Source organism: Sebastes umbrosus, chromosome 13 (genome assembly GCF_015220745.1).
Source record: "Sebastes umbrosus isolate fSebUmb1 chromosome 13, fSebUmb1.pri, whole genome shotgun sequence".
Classification (NCBI taxonomy): Eukaryota; Metazoa; Chordata; class Actinopteri; order Perciformes; family Sebastidae; genus Sebastes; species Sebastes umbrosus.
In genome coordinates, this window is record NC_051281.1 from 30,532,149 (window position 1) to 30,557,930 (window position 25,782).

Genomic DNA, 25,782 nt, shown 5'->3' on the forward strand with positions numbered 1-25,782 from the left:
ACGCGAGCGCACATACACGAGCGCGCATACGCGAGCGAGCGTGCATACGCGAGCGCGCATGTGTCCTGACCCAGTACATTTATATGCTTAAAAAGTTACAAACAGTCCCTTTAAATAAACAGAGCGCTGCTTTCACTTCCATGTTATGCTACATTCTAACCGTCAAAAACTCTAAATGTTGTCCTTTTACTTTGTTATCGTAATCTATAGTGTGATCTATTTGCATAAAAACACACATTTCAAATGATTAGGAAATAAATGATTGTATTTTCATTTAAATATTTGCTTTGATTAAAAAAAATCTTGGTATTAGTAGTTTTAATTACATATTTTAAGCTGCTTAGAGGTAGTGTTAGGAAGTTAAACAGGTCTTTTTCTCTTTAATATCTATTTTATAATGCTGTGAAAACATCTGCTTCACACAACTGGATTTATTCAAGTTTCTTGGCAAAAACTACATTTTACAAGATTACATTGGAAAGCATGATAGCGTTATAATTTACCATCGCCCAATAGAGAGCTTGAACGCATCATAATGTAACTCATGGAACCTCAGTTAACAGAGCTGTGTAGCTCCGTGCTGTCAGCAGACGAGCCGGTCACTGTGATCACTCTGAGCAGCATCATGGAAACGAATTACAATATAATAAGTGTCTGATTAAGTTAGTTGTTCCAAATGTTTTTTAATTTGTTCATCCACGGCGTATTTTGGACTTGCAGTTGTGACAAATTGCAGCTTTATGTCGTCTTCAATCACGCTGAAGAACTTCCACACCGACGACATGCTGTGTGTGTCTATGTGACGTTACTGACTGTGCCGCTGTGAAACCATCATGTGGCGGCTGCACATCTGTGTGCAACTGGCAAAAACTCAGATATGTGACACTGCTGAAAACCGGCCAGCTTCAATCGGCTGCTGATTGACAGTGCATCTCTAGCTGTTCACTTAGGAAGTGCTTCATTTATGCAGCAGAGTTTTCTATGAGCGGAGCACACATTTTAGTTATTCAATTTTGGGAAGCCAAAATCATGATTGCGATTAATATTTGATTAATTGTTCAGCCATAGGTAAATTTTAAAATAAAGTTTAACAACCTCCAGTGCTTAGAAATGTTGTCTTTTAAGGGCAAAAACATTTTTTTTTCCACAGCAGCAGTGCCGCATTACTGTACACTCATGCACCTCTACATACTGTACAACAAACAGAGATATCCATCTGAGAATAACTTAATAATTAATGTTAAATATTAATAATGAAAAATGTTGTGGAATTATTCCTTATTTCAGGGGCTATTTTGGGATTTATACATTATTATTACATACTTGTATATACATTTTTTTATACAAATTTAAAACGAAGCATTCGAATAGAGATTTGTAGATCCAATACCATGGCAACGGTCGAAGCTTCGAAGCATTCGGGTCAGCCCTAATCAGCAGACAAAAGGCCATTTGAGCTAATTATATTGCAGTAGAAATCTTACAGCGGCATATTGGTAAACAATAGAGGCTTGAAAAAATATTCAGTCATAGTCAAAAAACATCACCCAAACGTTAGGGTAATTTCGTGTTTGCTTGATTATTCGAGTGGTTGGGAGGTCATTCTTGGATTTTGGGGTTGATTTCAGCATTAGTATGGCTCAGTATAATGCCCTTCTATTGTCGCTTTGTCCTCAGTGGATCTGAAACAACAGAAAAGTCAAGGGACCCTGGACTGCATACTATCCAGTTTGAACAAAAACTCCAAGTCAGGACATGACCGCTGCAATCCTTTGTTCATTGTGTCTACTTTCTTTATATCCCGGTGTAATCCAAAAATAAGCAACAAAACAATTTGGAAACAGAACACAAGCCTGGGTTAGACATTAAGCCTACTTTAGATGTTTAGCAGGCAAAGCCGAGACCAAAACACAATTTCAATAGCCGCGTTCAAGACAGTGAGCGTATTCAATATGAAAGACAAAGATGGTTGCATTGTCATATACAGAACAGATAAACTCATGAGGTCCCATCCGTAAGGGTTTGCTGAGCCTCGATTCTCTTTTCCAGCACTGCCCTACTGCATCTCAATCATACAACTGTACTTGATGTAAATCTTACGAACTTTGGAGACTGTTTATTACATTGCAAAGGCAACACTTGTTCATGCAGCACTGTAAGAGTCTTAAAATGCACAATGACACAATGGAAGTCTGTGTATAATATCCTCAAGCTATACTTTCAAGCTGTAAGCTGCAATCATAAAGCTTGATAATGTAGCTCAACAAGCCACTTTGCTAGTCATGTTGCCTACTACTCAGCCTGTGGAAACAGTTGTATAATGTCTTCTGTGGCTCTGGAGGAGCTTTGTCAAGTCTGACAAAAAAAACAACAACCCTGTTGATGCCAATAACTGAGCTCCTGGTGCCACATCATGTGTGTTAATTGAGAACTACAGTACAGTACTCAAAATATAATTAAGGTGTTATCTTCAACAGTATATGAGACCTGCATTATTCATCCACTTTGAGCACATGGAGGCACAGATGACATACATGGCACAAGTAAAGGATAATGTACAGCAAGCCGGTCATTGCTGTCGAATACACCTCGACAGGAGGTCTGGCATCGCCCTGAAGGGGTTTATTTCACAACAATGACCCGATAGCTGTATATTATCCCGGTTATTACACGGCTGCTTACTTAAGAAATCAATAATTTGACACAAACACGGTCTGACAGAGTCCGACATCAGAACTGCACCCATATAGGTCTGCTATAAAGAAATAACAGACCGTCGAACGCCTACATGGACCAATCAGAATCAAGTGTTCAACAAAGCCGAGTAATAAGTCAATTTCAATTGCTAAAGAGAATTGACGCGTCAACACTGAAGCTAATCTTGTTATATCCGACCAAACCTTCTCTAATCCTGAGGGCCTAACATTTCCTTTGTCTTCTTTATTTAACTGGGGTTAACGAGAGAGAACAGTTAATACCAGGAGGCTCCACACTGAACATTTACATTGGCTCCAACAACAGATAAAAGTCTGCTCTCCTTCCTTTATTAAATAATAATGGTTGATTTTATCTTTAACCATTGCACCTGTAATTTTGGAGTTCTGTTAGTTGCATGATGTTTTGATTACCTCTTCCATAACTGATATGCATATTGGAATTATATATTAGATACAGCTTGTTAACTGAGGGGAGCAATCTATTACCTTACCTAGGCCAGTGATGGATCCTTCGCGACCGATTCATTCAAAAGAACAAATCTTTTGGGTGAACGAACTGAACTGAGCCACTTGCTGAAACAATTCATTCATTTCTCAGTTCAGTTATTTTTTAAATGTACAGTATTGTTAATATTTTATACTTGTATTATATCTTGTGTTATGGTCTTGATTTAATATTTGTTTTGCACTGCAGTTAGGCTATTTATTTTGTTTTTGATTGCAAATTAAGTTTATATTTTCTTCTTGATACTTTTTTTTAACTGTACAGTATTGTTAAGCTTATCTATTTGTATTAAATATTGTCAGATACGCCCTTGATTTAATATTTGTTTTTGCACTACAGTTGTAATCTATATTTATTTTCTTTCGCTATTGTTTTATTTTTATTTGCGCTGTAATTTATATTTCCTACTTTCTTGTTTTCATTTCAGTATAGTAAAAAAATATTATTATAGTTGCATACACCTTTTATTTGCTAACAGTATCTTTATCCAACTAACTTCTCTTCACTGAACAATTCGGTGAATAAATCGTTTTACTGAACTAATTCTAGTTATTCAGTACACTGAAAATGAACTGCTTTGTCCATCCCATCACTACTAGGCCAGGCCAAAATAAAGCTTTTGCATATTTTGAGCAAAACTCAAATGTAGCCGAATTCAGTACCAGGAGCTTATACTGTATATGGTGACATTTACTGTATATAACTGCAGTGTGATTTAATGAATCACCTGCCCTGTTTAAGCCACTATCTATATACTGTAGACAGGGGAATTACATACAACTTGTTGCATGTCTGCACATCATTTTCACAATTCTGACAGTTGATGAAAATCATCTAGGATGATATGAGGATATTTCAGAGGATGGAAGTTGTGTAATTGCCCTTAAAAACAAACAGATCACTGATCACATCCTTAACAAGTTTATAAAATGTCAACCTACAGACATGTTAATATTGCAGTGGAACTGTCTAAGTTGAATGGACTGGTTTATAAGGATGCAATGTGACTGTGTGGAATTAAAGAAATGCACATTTTACAACATGCATGTTTTGGCTACATTTCTGTATGAATGCTACAATGTTGATATATAGCCTATTTATAGCAGTTGTGCCAATAAATGCAGGTAAAAGCTGTTATTGGTTACATGTTCAATACTATCATCAGTACACTAGTGCTACTTTATACCTCTCAGCACACGTGTTCTCATATGGACTCTACATTAAGCTCTTCAGCATTGAATTGTTTATACTATGTTACAATATACACATTGAATATTTATCAGGAGGGACAATAAGACTTAAATGTCAAATTTGCATATGACCAAAAAGCAGTCACTACGCATGTGTCCGCCCATTAGGATGGGTGAAGATGCAAAAAAAAAAAAAAATGCTATTCAAAAGCTGCATAAGTTTGCCTTGCTGTAACACTAGTGAAGTCTTGCTGTAACACTAGTAAAGTCTTGCTGTAACACTAGTGATGTCTTGCTGTAACACTAGTGAAGTATTGCTGTAACACTAGTAAAGTCTTGCTGTAACACTAGTGAAGTATTGCTGTAACACTAGTAAAGTCTTGCTGTAACACTAGTGATGTCTTGCTGTAACACTAGTGAAGTCTTGCTGTAACACTAGTAAAGTATTGCTGTAACACTAGTGAAGTCTTGCTGTAACACTAGTAAAGTCTTGCTGTAACACTAGTGAAGTCTTGCTGTAACACTAGTGAAGTCTTGCTGTAACACTAGTAAAGTCTTGCTGTAACACTAGTGAAGTCAGGCTGTAACACTGGTGAAGTCTTGCTGTAACACTGGTGAAGTCTTGCTGTAACACTAGTGAAGTCAGGCTGTAACACTAGTAAAGTCTTGCTGTAACACTGGTGAAGTCAGGCTGTAACACTGGTGAAGTCAGGCTGTAACACTGGTGAAGTCTTGCTGTAACACTGGTGAAGTCTTGCTGTAACACTAGTGAAGTATTGCTGTAACACTAGTAGTCTTGCTGTAACACTGGTGAAGTCAGGCTGTAACACTGGTGAAGTCTTGCTGTAACACTAGTGAAGTATTGCTGTAACACTAGTGAAGTCTTGCTGTAACACTAGTGAAGTCTTGCTGTAACACTAGTGAAGTCTTGCTGTAACACTAGTGAAGTCTTGCTGTAACACTAGTGAAGTCTTGCTGTAACACTAGTGAAGTCAGGCTGTAACACTGGTGAAGTCTTGCTGTAACACTAGTGAAGTCTTGCTGTAACACTAGTGAAGTCTTGCTGTAACACTAGTGAAGTCTTGCTGTAACACTAGTGAAGTCAGGCTGTAACACTGGTGAAGTCTTGCTGTAACACTAGTGAAGTCTTGCTGTAACACTAGTAAAGTATTGCTGTAACACTAGTGAAGTCTTGCTGTAACACTAGTAAAGTCTTGCTGTAACACTAGTGAAGTATTGCTGTAACACTAGTGAAGTCTTGCTGTAACACTAGTGAAGTCAGGCTGTAACACTAGTGAAGTCTTGCTGTAACACTAGTGAAGTCTTGCTGTAACACTGGTGAAGTCAGGCTGTAACACTAGTGAAGTCTTGCTGTAACACTAGTGAAGTCACGCTGTAACACTAGTTAAGTCACACTGTTACTGAAGCCCAGCAGTCTGATAGCAGCCATCAGTTAACTACGGAGGGGGCTTCATCACTACACGTGGTCCGCATAATGCAACACAGAGCAGCTCTCCCTCGTCATTGAAACGTGCCTACAACACAGCAGCCTTTAAACTGACCACATGATTCTATCACCAGCACACAACTAGTCTCCACTATCCGTACCGAGCCCCGGTGAGCTGAGGACCGGTAGGAGTTAGAGTCCGGTTGTTGTGTTAGAGTCGCCCCTTCTTGTCCAGGCTAATGCTAACGCTAACGCTAATGCTAGCCTGGACAGGAAGGCAACATTCAGCCAGCTAACGTTAGCTAGCAGAGACTCTCAGGAAACAGCCCGCAGCCTCCAAAGAGAGCAGCGCTAACATGCTGCTGTGTGAGAATCCGTCACACATGTTCACACTAGTGGTTAATAACATGAACACGGTGTGGTGAACGCTGCCCGGGTCCATGTTGTGGGAGTGAATGACAACAAATGGGGTTTTATATAGTTACCTCACGCTAGTGCCGTGTGCATCTCCTCTCCGCGCGCTACCCAAAAAAAGAGAAAACCTCCGTCTGGTTACGTCAACGCACGAGAGGCCAGGCATTCACCAACGGCTCTTACGATATGTCCGTAGAGTCCCGTCAGCGGCGGAGCAGCAGTCTGCGCTGTCTGCGCACAGAGCTGAAGAAATCACTGACGCTTCTTTCCGCCAGACTGTGTGTGAGCTGTCTGACTGGCTGAGGAGATGAGGAGATGAGGTTATGATGTTATGATGTTCACACACGTCATCACAAACATACACCCTAGAACTGTAGTTCACGTCCTCTCTGTGTTTTCTCATTACAGCTCATCATTTGGTCATAACCCACTAAACATATTCTTGTTTTGTTATAGGCTGTCATACTGTCTAAAAGTCCACCATACGGTTGCAAGTAAGAGGAGATTATTATTTCTTAAATTATAGTTTGTAATTGATTTTTATCATTATAGTTTAGTTTAGTCTAGTCTTCATTTACCACATGTCTCAAAGCTGCTAATTTAAAGTCTTGACAAAGTAATAGCCTCATAATAACAATGAATAAACATGATTTATACAGCACTTTTCAAAACAAAGTCACAAAGTGCTTTACATGGTCGAAACAAGAACAAAACATTTCAGGATTGCAACAATAACAATTCAAATGGAAATAAAATATGCAAAGGTAATATAAAAATAGGAAGAAATACATAAAATGATAGAAAGCAATAAGTACTGTGGGTTTGAACCCAACATAATGAAGACAAAATGGTAAAAAAAGAGGAGAATACGTACTGTAGTCCAGACGGGGAAAGGAGAGAGGATCTAAATATGCAAGTTGAAACCAGCTGAATTGTTTTTTTGGGGTTTTTTTTTTGGTTTGCAAGTTCCTCATTCACTTACCAAAGTTTTGAACTGACACACACTTAACAGTAACAGCTTCTTTTATAGCCCAAGAACAGTACATTTAACACATAGGCCCACAGTGTTTACAAGAATGAAATATATTGAAAACAGGATTGAATGGTTTGTCTCCTTTTGTTTTTAATGTTTGCCACATTAAACATCTTGAGAAGGTTCAAGTCATGTATTCAATCTACTATTATGTATAGTTATTTATCTAATGGTCGAGTGCTGTTTAATCATGCTTGGAAATAAGCGCAAGTCATGACTGGATTAGGGCACATGACCTCGGCAGTGTCATACATATAGCTCCCACTGAGCACACAGAGGTGATGTCATCAGTATTGTGGCCAAAGAGTATAGAAGCAAAGAGGCGAAACTCTGGTGCTTTTTTGACAATAGCCGCTAGATGGCGCTGTGGTAGTACTTTCGCCATTTTGGACTGAAAACGCCAATGAGCCCATAGTCATGGATGTATAAAGAGACGTCTATAAATCAGAGGACCATTTTTTTTAGGTAAATCAACTTCCCAGTATGAACAAATAGGCCTCATCTAAATCATTATGTCCTAAAATTAGTAAAATTCACTAACAGCCAAATCCAGAGTTATTTTCCTCGGCAAAATGAACGTGCATCAGACCCACGGGACCGCACCGCCCTGCAGGCTAGAATAATATATAGGGTTCTGCCAGCTTCCTGCTAGCTGTATGTGGCTGTAATAATGGATATATTGGCTGTAATTCATCACTTTTATTATCTTCTAATCCACCCATGGGCTGTATGCTGTCAGCCTGTACCGTGGTGGATGTATTAACGTCTCTGTTCCCAAACAACCGGTTTTCGGCCAGTAGCTAGTAGTGCTAGTAGCATGATATCAACAGAATTTAATGTAGTTGTAGGCTATTTACTAACACGCAGGACAAAAGACCAGGACACAACCTCTTCTACATCCATGGTCTGTGGTCTACTGGACCCTCTTCTACATCCATGGTCTGTGGTTTGTTGGACCCTCTTCTACATCCATGGTCTGTGGTCTATTGGACCCTCTTCTACATCCATGGTCTGTGGTCTACTGGACCCTCTTCTACATCCATGGTCTGTGGTCTGTTGGACATTGATTTTGGATCCTTGACATGAAAAAGTTTGAGATTGCTCTCAACATCTGTGTAATGGATTTTTCTAACTTCCATTTATGTCCATCGCTCACTTTATGCTCCTCTGAGAAGCGGCAAAAGGTTTAATAAATAAGTAAGTAAGGTAGTAGTCATAATAGTATGCATATTTATAATATTTTTATTGTTCAACACAGGCCCTTTCGGTAGAGACATTCAAATTATGACGATAGAATAGAAATGATTTAGTTTTACTTTAGTACAGCACTTTGCAGGCGGACGTTTTAGCTGCTTTCAGTCCAAAATGGCGGAGGCGTAGCTCTGCTGCTTGGCACTGGCGTTGCAATGGAACGAACAATTCACTTACACTTCTTATGTCTTATGTCTGAGAATGTGGAGGTTTTAATCACCTTCAGAAGAGTTACATTCTACATCTACACACAAATTACACCTAGTGGGGTGTTAAGGATGATTCTGGTACTTTTAGCACTGACTGTAAAAACTGAAACTGAAACTAATTAATTATACTACACTAATTAAAATACAATAGATGGATTTAGTATGTCTTGATTAAAAAACATATTCCTGGCAGTGTGGTGAAGGCTTTAAAACAGCCTTTAAACCATCTGGAAGATACAATTTACAGAAAATAATTGGTCAGTTGAATTAATAAATTAATGTGACAAACTCAAATACATTTTTCTAGAGACTTCTTATGGGAGTAGTGTTGCACTGTGGGAATTAGGACTCACTGTCATAATGCTGGCTATACAGCCCTGGACCTGGGGAAATTAAAGCTCCAACGATTGCATGAACATTTATCTTAAACTTGAAACATGCAAAATATGAATTGAATAGGATTTTAATTCCTTTCAAGGGCGTAATGGGCAGTATTGTATGGAGTGAAATTAGCCGTAAAATGGTCACAAATACAAAACAAATACAAAGCAATTTGAACACCTGTAAAATAGTTTTACTAATGCACACATCGCAACCTAAATAAATATTCAAATTTAACATACAGATTTTTAACTTCATCTTCACAGATGATAATTTTCACCTTCAAAAAGTTTGTAAGTGGATACAAATGTCTAAAATATTTGTGACATTCTATTGTATTCATTTACAGATTGTTAAATGTGTGCTCACGGATCGCCTGATAAGCACGGATCAGGTTATATTTGAGTGTGTAGTTTTGAGCAGGTTCCTGAAAAACTAAAGCCCTTTTGAGGATTTGTGCCTGTATAATAGTAATAGTACTAATAACTGTGTCTCCCCCCCCCCCCACCCTTTAAATCTAAATTCTGCCCTTGACTCCTGTTATGGGTCATATAATTGTACATTTTGACCGCCACCAACATTCCTGGCATAAATGATTTGAAACCTGAGACAGTAAAGAATTGGTTACCTCGACTCAACTCCAAAGGTCCATAGCTGAAGCCGTGGTATCAGGGGGACATTCTGTAATGAGAGAATGTGTTTATGATTGTTGGTTTGTATGTGTATGTGAGAGCCACAGAGGAAAAAACATACGGAAGAAAGATAACATGCATGATTAGACTTAAAGCAAGACTGTGTATCTTCTGCAGAACAGCGACCGCTGTGGCCTCAGGTGCCTATTATTACAGAATAAAGACACACTGACTTTCACTTTATTTCCCAAGACTCTCTGAAGCCAGACGCAGAGGCTTCAATGACCACAGTTTTGAGTGTGATAGCGCACCTGAACTCAAGGTCCACTTACTATAGCTTTTTCTGGAGCTTTTAACCACATCCCACTGTCTTCCTCAGCGCATGGAGCTTGCTCATCTTTTATCCCGACATTTCAATAAGTATGGTAAAAGAGATGTGGTTGAAAGCTGTGGGAAAAGCTAGAGTAAACTGAAGTAAAGAGTTTTTGTCAAACATATTCTGTGTTTAATGGTTTTAAAAGCATTGAAATGTGTATCTGGTGGGTGGCGTGTATGTTACATGTCACAGTATGTCTATAGTATAGGATCTATATATGTATATAGTATATAAACATAGATCCAACTATTTGAGTCAGAATAAGCCCAGTATCCGATCCGGTATCACTAGCAGTGCATCCCTGGTCGAAATGACTCAACGTATTATGCAAGTATTGGAACTAATAGCTATATTTGTATAACACTTGCTTTAGGGGTTCACCATCTCTGTGCTGATCTTACATTTGACCTTTCTGCTTGACCTCATATTCATTTACACTGGACTTTTTTATACAGTATTTCCAAGCAATCAATAATTTCATATGCAGCGCTCCAAGAAATCCATCAGGCTGTGAAATTTCATGTCTTACCATATTATGCGGTATGGTAGAGAAAAGGCTTTGGACCACTGACCTTCACTGTCGGTGTGTAGGTGGCTGTGTGTGTGTGCAGGTGAGTGTGAGGCACTTGGACGGACACGCGGCTAATTTCTGTCGGCGTGGCACCAGCTGGGTCCACGTCCCAGCTCCTCCCTACTCCAGGTTTCCCCTCACATGTCGGCTGTCTCTCCTGATCACAGAGAGATTAATATCAAGTGATTGGCAGCCGTGTTCTCACTTAGCACTCCGGTCATGGCGCCCCAGGGTCTCCGCCAGTCGTAAAGCAATGGTGAAAGTGCCATTGTGGCTTTCACTGTCATTTAGCCAGTACCCAGCCCCGGCAGACAGAGGATGAAAAGTGCCAACGACCGCGTTGAATTATGAGCTCGACTCAGCCCCGGCCGTATATACAACCCGGCACAGGGAGCTATTTCCTGCTGAAATGCCTCTTGCTGCAGATTACCGAGGTAATATTTCCTGCACTGCAACTAGAGTGGTTATGGTCCGCAGGCAATCCACCTGACGCAGCTTTTGCCCACGAAGTGACGACTGGCATGAAAGACGAGGCATTCATATGACTCCTGCTGAAATTGCCCTTTTTATCACACGGCGGTTAAAAGGGTGAGGTGATTCTTAATGAGGACAACAAGTGTAACTTTTCACACCTGCTTGAGGCCATAAGGGCTTGAACAGCCATCGTGTGCATAATTACAGACACAAGTGAAATAGTTCATTTGAGTCATACCCTCTTTATATTACCGGAGTCAAATTAAGGTCATCCATCTTGAATGGGTCCTTCCACATGATGGAAATAGGCATTGGGGATATGCAGTCTGGATCCTGTGTGTGTGTGTGTGTGTGTGTGTGTTCCTGGCTGACATTTTGCTGATACAGAGCAATATTGGCACCCCAGCAGACCCGCTGGTGCTCTGTCCTGGAGGGCAGCCAAAGACAGAGAGAAAAAGAGAGTCGAGGGAGAGAGACTGGGAGAGAAAAGAGAGAGAGAGAGAGATACGGCAAGTGACAAGTTTTAAATATCAGCTCATTAGCCACCTGTAAACCCATCTAATGAGCGTTCATGGATTTTTCATTCCCTTTAATTGGGTAGAGGTTGGAGAAAGGCGAGTGCACTTGCTTGTTTCCCCTCAGGTTTGTTGTACTTGCCAAAGCTATATAACGCACACACATACCGCTCCGATCGCCAAGCAACACCCACCCTCTCCAGCTCACACATCCTGGATCGATGTGAGCAGAAGGAGAGCGCCCAACACTCTCCATTAGGCTTGCTGTTGGTCCATATGAATATCCACTGACAAAGTAGAATGACTACTTGACAGTATTATTATTCAACGTGCACAGAAATGATGATCTCATGTCATTTTCTTTTTTGTAACCTTAAAAAATGCTTACAAAATGACAACATTGTGATGTTTTTTAAGACAAAACATGTGTTTTCTGTTTGATTTGTGCAGCGGCAGTAGCTCAGTCTGTGGGGACTTGGCTTGGGAACCGGAGGGTCGCCGGTTCCCTGCTCAGACCATGTATGAAGTGTGGACTGGTAGCTGGAGAGGCAGCCAGTTCGCTTCATGGGCATGGCAGTCGACGTTTGATACTGCTGCATAAGGCACCCTTTCATAGCGGTATGAGACGACCGTGCGTTCCATTAAATACAATGTAAACCCATCCGCGGCAATAGTAAACGCACAGGGAAAGTGTGGTGACATACAGTATTAGAAAGAGCAAAAGAGACACACAGGGAGAGGAGGTGGATGGGTCTAACAAACACAAGGCTTTCATCCAGAAGACCGCTGTTCATGTCTTGTGTGTTACGTTTAACTTTCACTTTACAATCAGCTGATCATTCATGTCCCGTGTTCACAACGTCAAGTTATTTCAAGCCCAACCATGTTGTTTTGTCCTAAACCTAACTATAGTGAGGAGAACTCCCATCCACTGTCCTACTTGCAATATAATTTGTCAAGAAAACAATATGCATTATGTGTTTAGTATACAGTATGGTCTGAATATTGACAGATGGATAGATTTGTTTTGCCACTTGGGGGCAGTCTGACATATTATGGCCTAATAAAGCTGTGATGGGCAGCATGTTAGCAAATCTATTAACACATCCAGCAACATTAGGATTTGTATGCAGTTCATTTTTAAATCCCTAACAGACTTGGATGTGTACAGCAAAAAAAAGTGTGTAATTAATTACTGTTCTTTATATCTGAATCTGAGCTTTAGTGAGCTCATGTGTGCACATTTCATCAGCCTTAAATCCTCACTATTGAAACTCCTAAGACTAAAAAAAACCAAACCTTGGCACCCTGTCCTTTTTGATAACCGTAAACTACATGAACAGGTACTGAAGGTATAGTATATGAAGTGTTCTTCACTGCTCCTTCACACGGAGTAAGGGCTGATTTCTGTACAAGATAAAGTGTTCGCAATAAAAGAACATTACTCTTTCAAGCCAAATCCTGTCTTTTTTCCACACACAGAGAAGTGCGTTTGATTCCTGACAGCCCTGACATTCTCTTAAATTCAGCCGCCGCTCCTCCTGTCAATAGCAGCTTTGTTGCTATTTCTCCCACTCTGAGATCTTACAGGGAAGGAATCGGGCATGTTCAAAGGCTCCCTGCAGAGAAACATAATTTCAAAGGTGCTCAAATTCTCATGTCTACACACCAGGGCCGATCAAAGCAAAATAGATTTCATTTGCTTTCAATGACGTGACAAAGATGAAGGGAAGCATTTGACGACATTGTACACTCTATTATGCTCTGTGAGAAGAGAATGTAGTCTGTTGTTGCCATTTGTACTTTGTTGCAGAATGTTACAGTTGTTTCACTGATATTATAAGGCAATGGAACAGTTTAATAGTCTGCTGCAGTGCCATTATTAAATGCACTGCCCTTAATATTTTTCTGCATTATAAAATTCCTCATGCAGTAAACCATCTTATTCCCCACTGCACTGGAGCCTCAGTAGCAAAGATATACATCTGGTGCAGAACTCATGAAATTAACCAACCTCATGCATGGATAGACTGAACGGGCCTACCGGGCCTACCGGGCCTACCGGGCCCAGGGGCTCAGGGGGCCCCTAAGCCAGAGCCTGGTTTAAGCCTATCCATGGCTGTCACTAAGGATGAGCTTGACCAATATGTGGGGGTGCTAAGAAAATAGTTGATTTTCATGACTTCAGAGTTACTTTACATGTAAGTTCATGTTACACATAGTATTATTATTCACGTGATAATAATGCTTTAACGCAAATTAGTTTTAACGCCACTATTTTCTTTAATGCATTAACGCAACTTGCGATTTTTAGATCGAAAAGGGCTCAGTTTTAAAGCCTATAGCGCAAACCTCTGACGAAACTACTCTGTAGCCGAGTTTATTCGCTCCAAACCAGTTGATGAAAGCACACCTAATTTGCATTTCTTTTTTTGCGACATTTCAAAAGCTCGCTTAAAATTTGCTTGACAATTAAATGGAAACACGTCTCATGATGACAATGGTTGTTTTTAGGGGTGTAAGAAAATATCGATTGACATGAGTATCGCGATATTATGTATTATATCACATCGATTCTCCAAAACGCTGTATCCTTTTTTAATTAACCTCTTAAAAATCCGACTTCCTGTTGTTCGGCCCGGCTGCTATTCGTTCTTTCGAAGGTTGTAGCAGATTTAAAAGTTTTAATGCTAGAGTGAAGATACTGGTATCATATGAAACTAGAAAAACCTAATGACACCAGTGGTACCACCCTTTTCATACTAGCTTGTTGCGAATGAGGCTAAATAACACTCCAAATTTGCTCAAAATTTTGGCGAGGAAAAACTGACATGGCCATTTTCAAAAGGGTCCCTTGACCTCTGACCTCCAGATGTGTGAATGTAAATGAGTTCTATGGGTACCCACGAGTCTCCCCTTTACAGACATGCCCATTTTATGGTAATCACATGCAGTTTTGTGCAAAAAACATTTTGCATGCAGCATAAAATTGTTGTTTTGCCTATTCTGAAAATGCTGTATTTCTGGTGTGGGCCTGGCATGGGCCAGGTCCCGCCTATGTCCATGTATCCCCGACATTACTGAGGGCTTGTAGTGAATTACTTTCTTCTCCTAACGTGAGGTCCACATCTCCCTGTGACACAAGTAGAACACCACATTAACTCTCTGTGCAGTGAATTTACCAGCTGTGTATAGGTAGGGTAGACTGTATGGTTGGAAGTTTTGTAAAAGCTTTTATCTTTACAGTACTATGACAGTTTTCCTAAAATTAGATTAAAAAAATCACAATATATCATCTAGCTTACATTATCGCAATATATCGCAATATATTAAATCGTTACCCCTGTATCATGATACGTATCCTATCTCCAGAGTCTTTCCAATACACAGCCCTAGTGGATATGTGGCTAAACCTAACCAAACTTTGACCATTTTGAAATGGTGATGTCGTCCAGTCTATATGGATGTCAGATCAGAAACACTGATCTGACATCCATATAGGTGTTGTATAGGTGTTGTTCTAGAAGGCAGGGACTAACAAAGCATTTTGTCGTTTAATTTGGAGGACTTATTGCATGAACATATATTTAGCTACCATCAGACACTTAAACCATATCAATTTACATTAGTTAATCACTGGTTGATCTTCAGTGATTCCTGCAGAAGACTTCCTACACTCTACCACCCTCCACCCTCCACCCTCTCATCTCTCCATAGTTTTTTGACACCTGCCTAGACCTGGTTTCTTGGGAGATCACATAGAAAAATGTATGAGACCTGTCTCTCAGATGAAGCATACGTTCTGGGTGCCATTCTTTATCCCCTATTCATTTGCTATCTTCCTTTTATTCCTCCTTTTTTGGTTTCGCTCTTGCTTTCTTTCTTTTTTCCTTTCTTGTACTTCCTCTTCATCTGCAACATGCCCACAGACACACAAGCACACAAAATCACTGCATGCACACTTCTTCTCCTGTCATGTGATCAAACACATGCTGTAGTTTTATATTATTGCTGCCACAAAAAAAACACAAAATCATGTTATGTAAGATAGAAACCTTTCCTTTCCTCTTTCATATCTTCCAGGTATGGCAGTCATCACAAGGAGTTAGGATTGCAGCTCACACACCATGACAAAAATAATAGCTGACATTTTTATTTCCCTGGCATGGGAATGCTTCATTTTTATCATTTCTTTTCTTCCAGGAAAAAATCCTTTCTACATACAGCGCTGCTGCTAATGCACAATCACTCCTATTCCACAGGCTTCCATAGTTACCGATAGCCCGCAGCGCAGCATAGCAATACAAAAGGTGATTTGATATATACAGATTTTATTACACTACCCAATCATTATCATAATTTTACGAGTTTTCCGTCACATTTGTTACGGAAACTGTTCGTCTGATGGCTGTGGCAAGCCTCTACCCTGACATCCCAAATCCGTTTTGCCACGTGCTGTCATGATCCATCAGTTTAATTTGAGAGATCACAAGCGTACTTAGCCACAAGCGTCGATGCCGTTATTCAATAAGCAGGCCATGTTTCATTCCTCATCTGTCATGAGACCAGCGAGGAAAGTGCAAGAGGAATGCGTCTTCTCTTTCATCCTGAACACAGGCGGCTAACTCATGAGACCTGCCACTCAGAGATCTGTGGATATGAGGTCACAGGGATGCCAAAGATTTTTCTAAAGGTCAAAGGTCAACCTCATGAAAAGGATTAAGATTCATTTTGTTATTTAATATTTTACATTTAACTTTACTTGTGTTCTGTGTGCTGCATATTGGGTCTACTCTTGCCAGTTTATAACAATCTCATGCAAATAAAACCCTTAAAGCTAGGGTTGGTAATGCTGGGAAACAAGCAAGACACTAAAAATTTGAATTTAGAAAAATTATCTAACCTAAAAACTGAGCCCAGTGTTGCCAACTCTTCTCCAGTGAAAGTAGTCAGCAGCACTAGCGCCGTAAAAAGAGTTGCTAAATCTAACGAGAAAGTCTCCAAGTTGGTTACACTGACCACCAAAGCCACTCCCCTCAAATTATCATTATGAATATAGACATAGTTCTCAAACTAGCAGCTTGTGGAAGACTCCGGTGACGCGCTATGAGTGCACGGGCAGAGAGCGCACAGGTATGTAGGTAGACAGGCATGTAGACAACCACAGATACCGGATCTTGTTTGTCTTTTTGGTAATTTGAATGTTAATTTAGTCCTTGAGTTATTATAATCGTCCTTCAGAAAATCAGTACAGCTGATGTAAGACTAGGCTAAACTCAGACCTATTCTATACCATGTCTGAGAAAGGCAATGTTAGTTAATCTGTTTTTAAAGGCCACTTTATTGTAGTGCTAGGCCTCAACCCTGTCCTCCAAATTGGCCCCAAAATTAACAGAGGAAGCCAAAGAGAGTTCACATTGTAATTTGCATGTTGGCCCTGAGCAGCAGCTTATTGCCTTATGCCTCAGGCAGCCCAGGGCATCCTCCAAAGATCAGTCTGCTTCATCATAGTTGAGAAAGACAAAAAAAAAAGGAAAAGAAAACTTGTTTTATAAGTCCTCAAGCACGGTATGGAGTTTCCCCAGTGTTTCATGATGTCCAATGACATTTAGATATGAGGCAAAAGGCTCTCTGTTTGAGTTCATTAATACAATTTGGCAACGCACAGGGAAGGTGATGTCATACTATAGCATGTCGAAACAAAATCATAAAAATCATAGTGTAGCATGTTGAAAATAGTCATAGTATAGTATGTTGCAAAAAGTCATGAACAAATCATCATAGTATGTCATAAAAAAGTCATCGTATAGCGTGTTGAAAAAAGTCATAAAAAGTCACAGTACAGTATGTTGAGAAGAGTCATAAAAAGTCATATAGTATGTTGATTAAAAATCATAGTATAATATGTCAAAAATAGTCATAAACAAATCATCATATAGTATGTTGAAAAAGTCATAAAAACATCTTATTATAGTTTGGCCTAAAAAAGTCATAAAAAGTCATAATATAGTATGGCGAAAAAAATCATAAAACACTTGACTACTAAAGGTCAAGTGGATCTCATGCAATCACCGAGTGATGGGCCAAATCTAGAATGTGCTGGAATTCATCAAAGAAAAGGGAAAGAAAAGAGGTACTAATGCCTCCATGTTCTGTACTTTCTATAAGACACCTTTTATACTGATTAGGTGGTTGAAAGGCATCTCAGTTATTCATATTCACAACGAGCTACTCACAAAAAAAATCTAGAGGACATGTAATGTGTACAACAGAGGCTTTGTTTACAGTAATCAGACACCAGTAGGTGCATTTTTATATCACGACTAATATGCCCAATGAGTGATGTATCATAGCGAGAGCTACCATAGAAACCAAACTCACACAAAGTGCAAAACCTGAAAGTAAATCAGAGATGAGCCTTGTAGGCTTGTTGATGACCTACAGCAGTCTAATAGCGTATATGTTAGAACACGGAGAGGTCTAGTGTACTGGCATGCTATGTGTAGCCTACATAGTACTCCTAACTGAAAAGGACACGAGCGAGCGTCAGCAACACAAAATCAGTTAACATTGTTTTCTACTGAAATGTCCTAAATGACCTTGAGTGACGCATCACCGTGCAGCGCCACATTTGGAGTTGAACTTTTGTCGGACGCTGTTTCTATTTATACCTGTCGCTCACGTTGAAATGAGTATATACTATATACTTAGACTATAAGCTGTATAAGCTGTTTAATGTTTTGCGGTTCCAGACGGATTTTTTTTTTGCCTAAATTGTCTCTTTTGATAGTAAAGGCTGCTGACTCCTGCTCTAAAGCAACCACAGGGTTCACATTTATGGTTTTGAGTGAACTGTCTCCACATCTACTGAATGGATCGCCATGGAATATGGTTCACATGTTCATGACTCCAACAGGGGGATTTATAATAACTCTGGTGAGCCCATGACTTTTCATTTAGCACCATCATCAGGTCAAAAATGTGTCGTTTATGAGCAAATACCTGCAAAACTAATGACATTCCCATCACCCTCAGCTCTACTTTGTGTTTAGTGCTAATTGGCAAATGTTGACATGCTAACACACTAACATGGTAAACATTATAACTGCTAAACATCAGCATGTTAACATTGTCATTGTGAGCATGTTAGCATGCTGACATTCGCATTTAGCTCAAAAGCACTGCTGTGCCTCAGTACAGTCTCACAGAGCAGCTAGCATGGCTGGACACTCTTGTTAACATGTTCTTGTGTATCTATGCCTAGTTATTGTATGTATCTTAATGGCTCTTCATTGGATTTTAGGACTTAACACTGGACTTTACAGAACAATACTTACTAAAAGATTTGAGTACATTTGACTGTGTTGCTGTCCTTTACACCGTGCTGCCCAGAGCACATGTTGGGTGTGTCTTTGAGCAAGACACTAAGCTCTATGTGCTACTTCTCGCTATGTGTGTGAATAGGTGGGCCAAATTGTAAAGTGGATATAAGTGCTCACACTATAACTGGACCATTTATACCACATCAATACAACGTGTCATTTAAAAGTTCAATACTAAGTCAAGTAGACAGTCTTTGTTATGTGCGCTCACTCTCTGCTTCTGCTCTCTCTTGTGCAGACACGGCCGAGTATGTTATGTGACCTATATGATTATTCTGTTGTGCTGTTTGCGAGAGAAAGAAGGCGACAGCGTGAAGGAAAACAGAGCGATTTGTTAGTAAGCTGTCCCAACAAGTGAACACCTAATTTATGATCTGTGTCTATTTATGGGGGACCTTTTTTGTAATCTTTCACTTTTATCTTGTTGAAAATGTTTCTCTCGGTCTCTGTCTGGCTCTCTCGCTTTCTCCCTCTCATTATCTGCCATCCGCCAAGAACACTCTGGCAATCAGAGCACAGAGAACTTTTACCAGTCATCTCGCGCCATGGAACTCTGCGTTATGTTGGAAATTGTGACACCTCCAGCACAGTTGTGACAGTGAGACAGCAAGTCAGTGGTCCTGACATTAAAGCAGAGCTGTTACTAAATTAATGTGCCATTGCTTAATAGGGAACAGTTCTCTATGACCTTCTTGGAAAGATGGCTGTTTAATGTCTCCCGTGAAAACCACCTTTTCTTTTGAACATTTGATGGAACAAAAGAAACTCTCTATATAATGACAAGGTTGTGAATAAAGATACAGTATATCACTGGATACAGTTTTAGAAGGTTTTCCGTCAGCAGGGCGGTAATGAACTGTCGTCACTAACACTGTTACTGGCACGCGGTCACGTCCCATCAAATTCTCCTTGTAGTAGCTCGTTGCGAGCTAGCACAATTGTGTTTGCAGGCATTTGTGGGCTGTCCTACCAGGCACAAGGACATGGTAAATGAAGGGAATGTCATTCATATAGTATTTGGTCATAAACCAAAAATGATTCCTCCTTTTTCATTTGTTTTCCTACAAATGTTCAGCAACATGTGTCAATTTCTGCTCGTTACATGCATACAGTTTTACAAAATAAACTCCTGTCTTCACAGGAAACTTCCTTAGGTTTAGGCAACAAAACTACTTAGTTAGGTTTAGGAAAAGATTGTTGTTTTACTTAAAATAACTCCAGAAGTGCTGTAACTTAAGTACGTAAGATACGTGACAAATAAATCAACGTTGACTTCTGGTTTCAAACGGGACACGAACACCAGTCTCCTGGCGCCAGTCTTTTTTGACCCACACATCCGCTCCCGACCTCCTCCCTTTGAGGCGTTCACTTCTCTCTATACTTCCTGGTTCACAATTACGTGTATTACACACAAAATTGATTTTGTGGGATATACACAAATTACAGTGCATTACTTTTTATAGTGTATGAGACCAGTCTGCTATAATTCATCATGACATGGATGTGTGGAACTCATTTCATGGCAATCCATCCAACAGTTGTTGAGCCCCCGATTCGACTGTTATCAGCTCATAAAATGTGCGTTATCGGTCGCTATAGCATCATAGATGTGGGTCAGTAGGGGCCTGCTACAACTATGTTGTAAAAGTGAAAGTGAACTGAAAAGCAACACGTTCTAACACGTAAAACTGAATGAAACGTTACATTTTGAACACAAACAAAACAGCTGGTTTAGGTTTAGGCAATAAAACCACTTTGAATTTTAGGAAAAAAGATGGTGTTTTGGCTTAAAGGGACTGTTTGTAAGAATCAGAAATGTCTTGTTAACAGCGACACCTGTGGACGTTAAGTCAACGAAAGTCAGCGTCCTGATGCTCGCGCTTGTGCTCGCTCTACATAGACATGAACGAGCATCACTCAAAACAGTGAGGCGACACACGTCAGCTAAAAGCACAATATCACTCTATATTTCAGCTGCTTGGCAGTAATGTTAGCTGACCAGACGAAGGTCTCTCCATGAATCAATGCTGATCCTAGTGTTGGCTTTTCCTGCTTCAGCCTCCCGACCGCAGCCGGAGGGAACAGGGGAGACGCCGGAGTTTTGGTCGCAGACAATAACGTTTCTCTCTGCGGAGCCCCATCACTTCACAAGACACGGGAAACCTCTGTTGGTCTGGAGGAGCTGCAGCAGTTATTTCTGCACAAACGTCCACTGTACATTCACTAAATATTCTCAGAGCTAAACTAACTCTTCTGCAGTGTGTGAGTGAAGGCAAGCAGAGGAGCAGAGAACAGCAGAGACTTCGGCCCTGGAGACCAAAGCTACAGTCCCCCCCGTGTCCTCTGACCGCGACCCACACTGTTTAACAGACGGGCTTCACTAGATACAACCAAGAGGTTTTGGTGCTTCCGTGTAGTTTGTGTTGGAGTCTGAGTCTGAACAGCTTAGCCACATGTGAGCGCGCATGGGACACCGACCCGCAATGATTTATACGTGTTGAGTAAAAGTAATGTAATTACTTTTTCAATGAGTAATTGAGAAACTTGTCCAGAACTGGATATAGATAGCATAAAATAAAGTTCACAGCTCTCTATTTACGTGGCAGAACATGAAACAAGCGGCTCGAGCTTGATAAATTCTAATTCCTGATATACTCTATTTATTATGTATAAACACAGTTTGGCAAAGAATAGCTCCAGCATGTCTCTGGTGAATAGAGCAAGTCAGAAAATGAAGGCTTCTCTAACCCACAATATGTTTTGGCCCTTGGGGAGGTAACTGTCTTCTGTGCAGATTGTAAGTCATTGAACCATTTTGGGCCAGAATGAATAAGTAATGGGACCCAGAGTAAAGCAAGAACAAGCTGGGTAAATATTTCATCCCTCCAGCCCTGTGCTGTGACCTAAAATGTGGGCCGCAACAACAGGGTTTGAGGCTGTGAGGAAGATTTTTAATGCAGCAAACCTTAAAAAGCTCACGTTGAGTCTTGAATATGAGACAATCCTGTGTTTTAAGGCGAGACATACTGGCATAAACACTGTTTTGTCATGCACTGGTCAATTTTGAGATTTTTCTCCCGTACCATGTCTTCTTTCAGACTAGTGGAAAGAAAACATTAATTTCTTTCACATTCCTAAATATTCTTTACCCTATTCATCTGAAGTGTCTGGCACGATGTATGGAATTCTAAATACATATCTTTAAAGGCCGCTTTCTCATAATGATTTTTTTTCTTATGCTCTGAGCCAGAAATCTCCACATCACTTGCACTTACATACACCGAACGTTACAGTTTCATTCCTATCTTTATTCTGAAGGTTTTTACAGAAGGGTTTGTTTGTATCATCATCATCCATAGCCTGATTTATAGAACATTTTATTCCTAAAAACATGGTGAATATTGTTTTTTTTAATTACTGTATTTTCAGATTTATGGTGTGATAAAAAGAGATTCCCTCTGTGAAAACCGTTGACTCTAATATGTCAACAAAATGAAACAGGAATTTCGAACCTGGCTTCATCCAATGTTCAGATTTCTGTTCTGTCAATGGAAGCAAATTAGCACATTTATTTGCAAATGAGACATTACTTATTAAATCTAAGTACTCAAGTGGGGAATTTTCATGGTGATATCAATTAGTTCAATTTTTTACCCTCCTACCTGAAGTGTCTCCCCTTAAAGGCTGCTCGGGGAACTGTTTCACCTGCAGTCTTTGTTTCAGTGCAATCAGCAGCAGGCACATGTACACTGTGGAGCAAAGACGCAGAGCTATAGGTTCAATAAATACAGTCTGATTTACTAACTGTTCCTATTGTCCCCATAGAAACATCAGACCTGTTATATCAATGATCTTCATCAGTCATTCCTAAAGACTGGCTCGTGACCCTGCTTGCAGGAGATTTTATTATTATTTAGGGTCACCAAATAAATTTGCAGAATTTCTTCCATGGTCTTTTAAAATGTATATCTGCAGCAAAGCTTTGAGAGAAAAGAGAAAATCTAGGCAGAGGGCTGCAGGGTCTCTACAGATACAGACACCACCACCACACTTCTAGTGGGACAGGAGGGATGATTGAGAGGGATTATTTTTGTATCAGCCTATACAGGTTTTATGCATATTATACCTTTACCTCCATCTAAATGCATTTATTTGATTTATCAAACGAATCTCTTCAACATGGCGTGTTTACTGGACCACAGAAATGGTAGTAAAAATGGTCAAAACTTACCCACTTATTTAGCAGGATATATTCAGTCTTCTGTCCTTAGAGAGGACAGTCATCTTTTAGCTCTGCGGTATAACACAAAAACTGAACAATTAAAAAAAAAGAAAAGCTGAAGAGTCTTTCCTTGACAAGGATGGAAATTGAGGCCCTGTCTACACGTGTACAGATATTTAAAAAAATATATATTTTCCCCTCCGTTTAAAACAAAAAAACCTCCAAACAACTTTGGTTTTACAAAATATTTCCGTCCACACTTGAACGCAACAACGACTCCAAACGCTCGCCGTAATATTTACATGTCACCACAAGTGAGATCACAAGTTAAAAGTTGTTACCACCCTTCTCACTCCCTTTCCTTCGGCTTCATTACAGTCAGTTGGATAGCAGTTATTGTTGGTGGGGGGGCTGGGTTTCCTGGTGAAGCTGCATGACTGTCATCACTCTGCTGTCATCAACTGTCTCTGTACATGCATGAATGATGAACGGGAGGTCATTCAGGTTTATGTAAGGTGTCCCGAAACTCTGTTTACGAATGGACGAGATATAGAGGAAAATATCCACTTTTTAAAAATGTACACGTGTGGACAGGACCTGGATCAATGGGCCTCAATCATATATCTTACACTGTGTATACACTGTATATGTTCTTAATATGCCTTGTACAAAGTATTTCCTTTTGTAATTGTAATATAACTTATTATTTTTAATGGAGCTTCCCAGCAAAAAGCATTTCACACGATTGTACCTGTACAACTGTATAAACATCTTGAATCTTGGATCAGATGCTTCACCTCAATGGTCCATATTTAGTACCACTGACCCTTCATCACCACACTGTTTGCAGCATTCACACACGCTTTGTTGTCTACAGTTGATGCTTCAAAAACCGCTCTTTCACAGAACAGACATCAATAACCTCCTCTGGTACACCCACTGGTCTCCAGCATCACATTCATCCTGTTAACATGAATCAGCGGTGTATGACAGCCATGGTATGGTTTCACTGAAACCTACTCAAGTGCATGAGCTGTCATTACGGTCCTTGTCTATCAAAGTCTGTGACAGAAAGTGGAGAGTTTGTGAACATTTTAATGTTACTTTTGTCGTCAATTTCTTGTTAAGGCACATTAAATCATTCTATTTGCAAAACCTGCCATGATAATGAAGCTTAATGGATGGGTTGACTGACACACAGTATAAAAGGAGAGACTGACTGGTAGATTTAGACCTGCATTATTCAGGCTGTGAGGAGTGGCGAGGAAGAAGTGGAGGTTGAGAGATGACAACAAATATGAGACGAGGTGCTGAGCAGTGTAAAACTGTAAAACTGAATCTGTACAGTGGGAATAACAAATTGTGTTGCTTCAAAAAGATTTAAAAAGGACTGAAAACAAGGAAAGATGGGCGCTCGTACGGTTGTCGTCAGATCTAGGTGCAGGAACTGAGACATGTTTCGTGTGTAGAGCAGAAGACGGAGCTCTACGTGTTTAAGTCGACAAACTGACAGCTGAGTCTTCAAACTAGGACTGTGACTGGAAGATGATGACATGAGTCAAATCAGCAAGTAAGTGATCGCAAATGTAACTCTATGGAACCGTTAATGGAATGATTTTTAGCTAATAAGATTAGCGACAAGAATGTGGACAGCAAAATCTGTCAAAATATTTAAAGCTGAAGTTATGATGATATCACTTCCTGTCTACCCTCTGTTGAGGGCGCCGGATGTAGGGGGGCCAAGGGGCCATTCTCCCATTTTCTTTTTAAGGTTGTGAATCACTTTATCCCCTCAAACGCCCCTGTATTGCAACACTGTAAAAAAAAAGACGTTTCAATCACTCCCGTCCACCCCGTGCATGTCCAGACTGGAGGTGTCAGAAGTGTTTTGTACTCTACAGATACACTAATTTTAATCAGTGCAGCAGCTGTCTGCACGGCTCCGTCTCAGCTGTGTCTCATGTAACCGCAACCTGAACTGAAGCGGTTATTTACGCTTCAAGTCTATTTTACGTGCGTAATGGCGAAGTTGATGCCCAATAAAAAAAGCACAGAATAATATATTTATTCACATTTTGCAACTGGCGGAGCAGAGTGTGCTGTGGATCTTTATCCAATCATAATCAACCATTGTGTAGTCTGATTCAAATAAAATCAAAGTGACAGCGCTACAGTTTGATAATCGGGGAGCATCACCCCGAACCTTCCTAGAGGGTCTGAGGTCCATCCACCACAGTCTCTCAAAATCCTGTGGTAAGCACTGTATTAGCCTGCATCATCCAAAGCTGGCCTCTGTTCCACTGGCTTCAGTAACTCAATACAATCTCCCATTCCCATTTCTTTCATCTGTCTTTTCAACATGTTCTCATCCCAACTCGTCAAGGACTGACGCTTGGTCAAGGCCCCTTGGCGTCATTTTCTAACGCACTGTCAAACTCTGATGCTCCACTATGATCACAGTTA

General features: G+C 40.1%; 1 protein-coding gene across 1 annotated transcript in view; it reads right to left on the reverse strand.

Annotated features, from left to right (window-relative positions):
- slc39a10 (solute carrier family 39 member 10) overlaps positions 1-6,563 on the reverse strand; it is a 41,001-nt gene extending 34,438 nt beyond the window's left edge. The window contains exon 1 of the mRNA XM_037789086.1: positions 6,345-6,563. The gene's annotated coding sequence lies outside the window, so the exon portion shown is untranslated. The remainder of the gene's footprint in view (positions 1-6,344) is intronic.
- Positions 6,564-25,782: the final 19,219 nt, after the last annotated feature.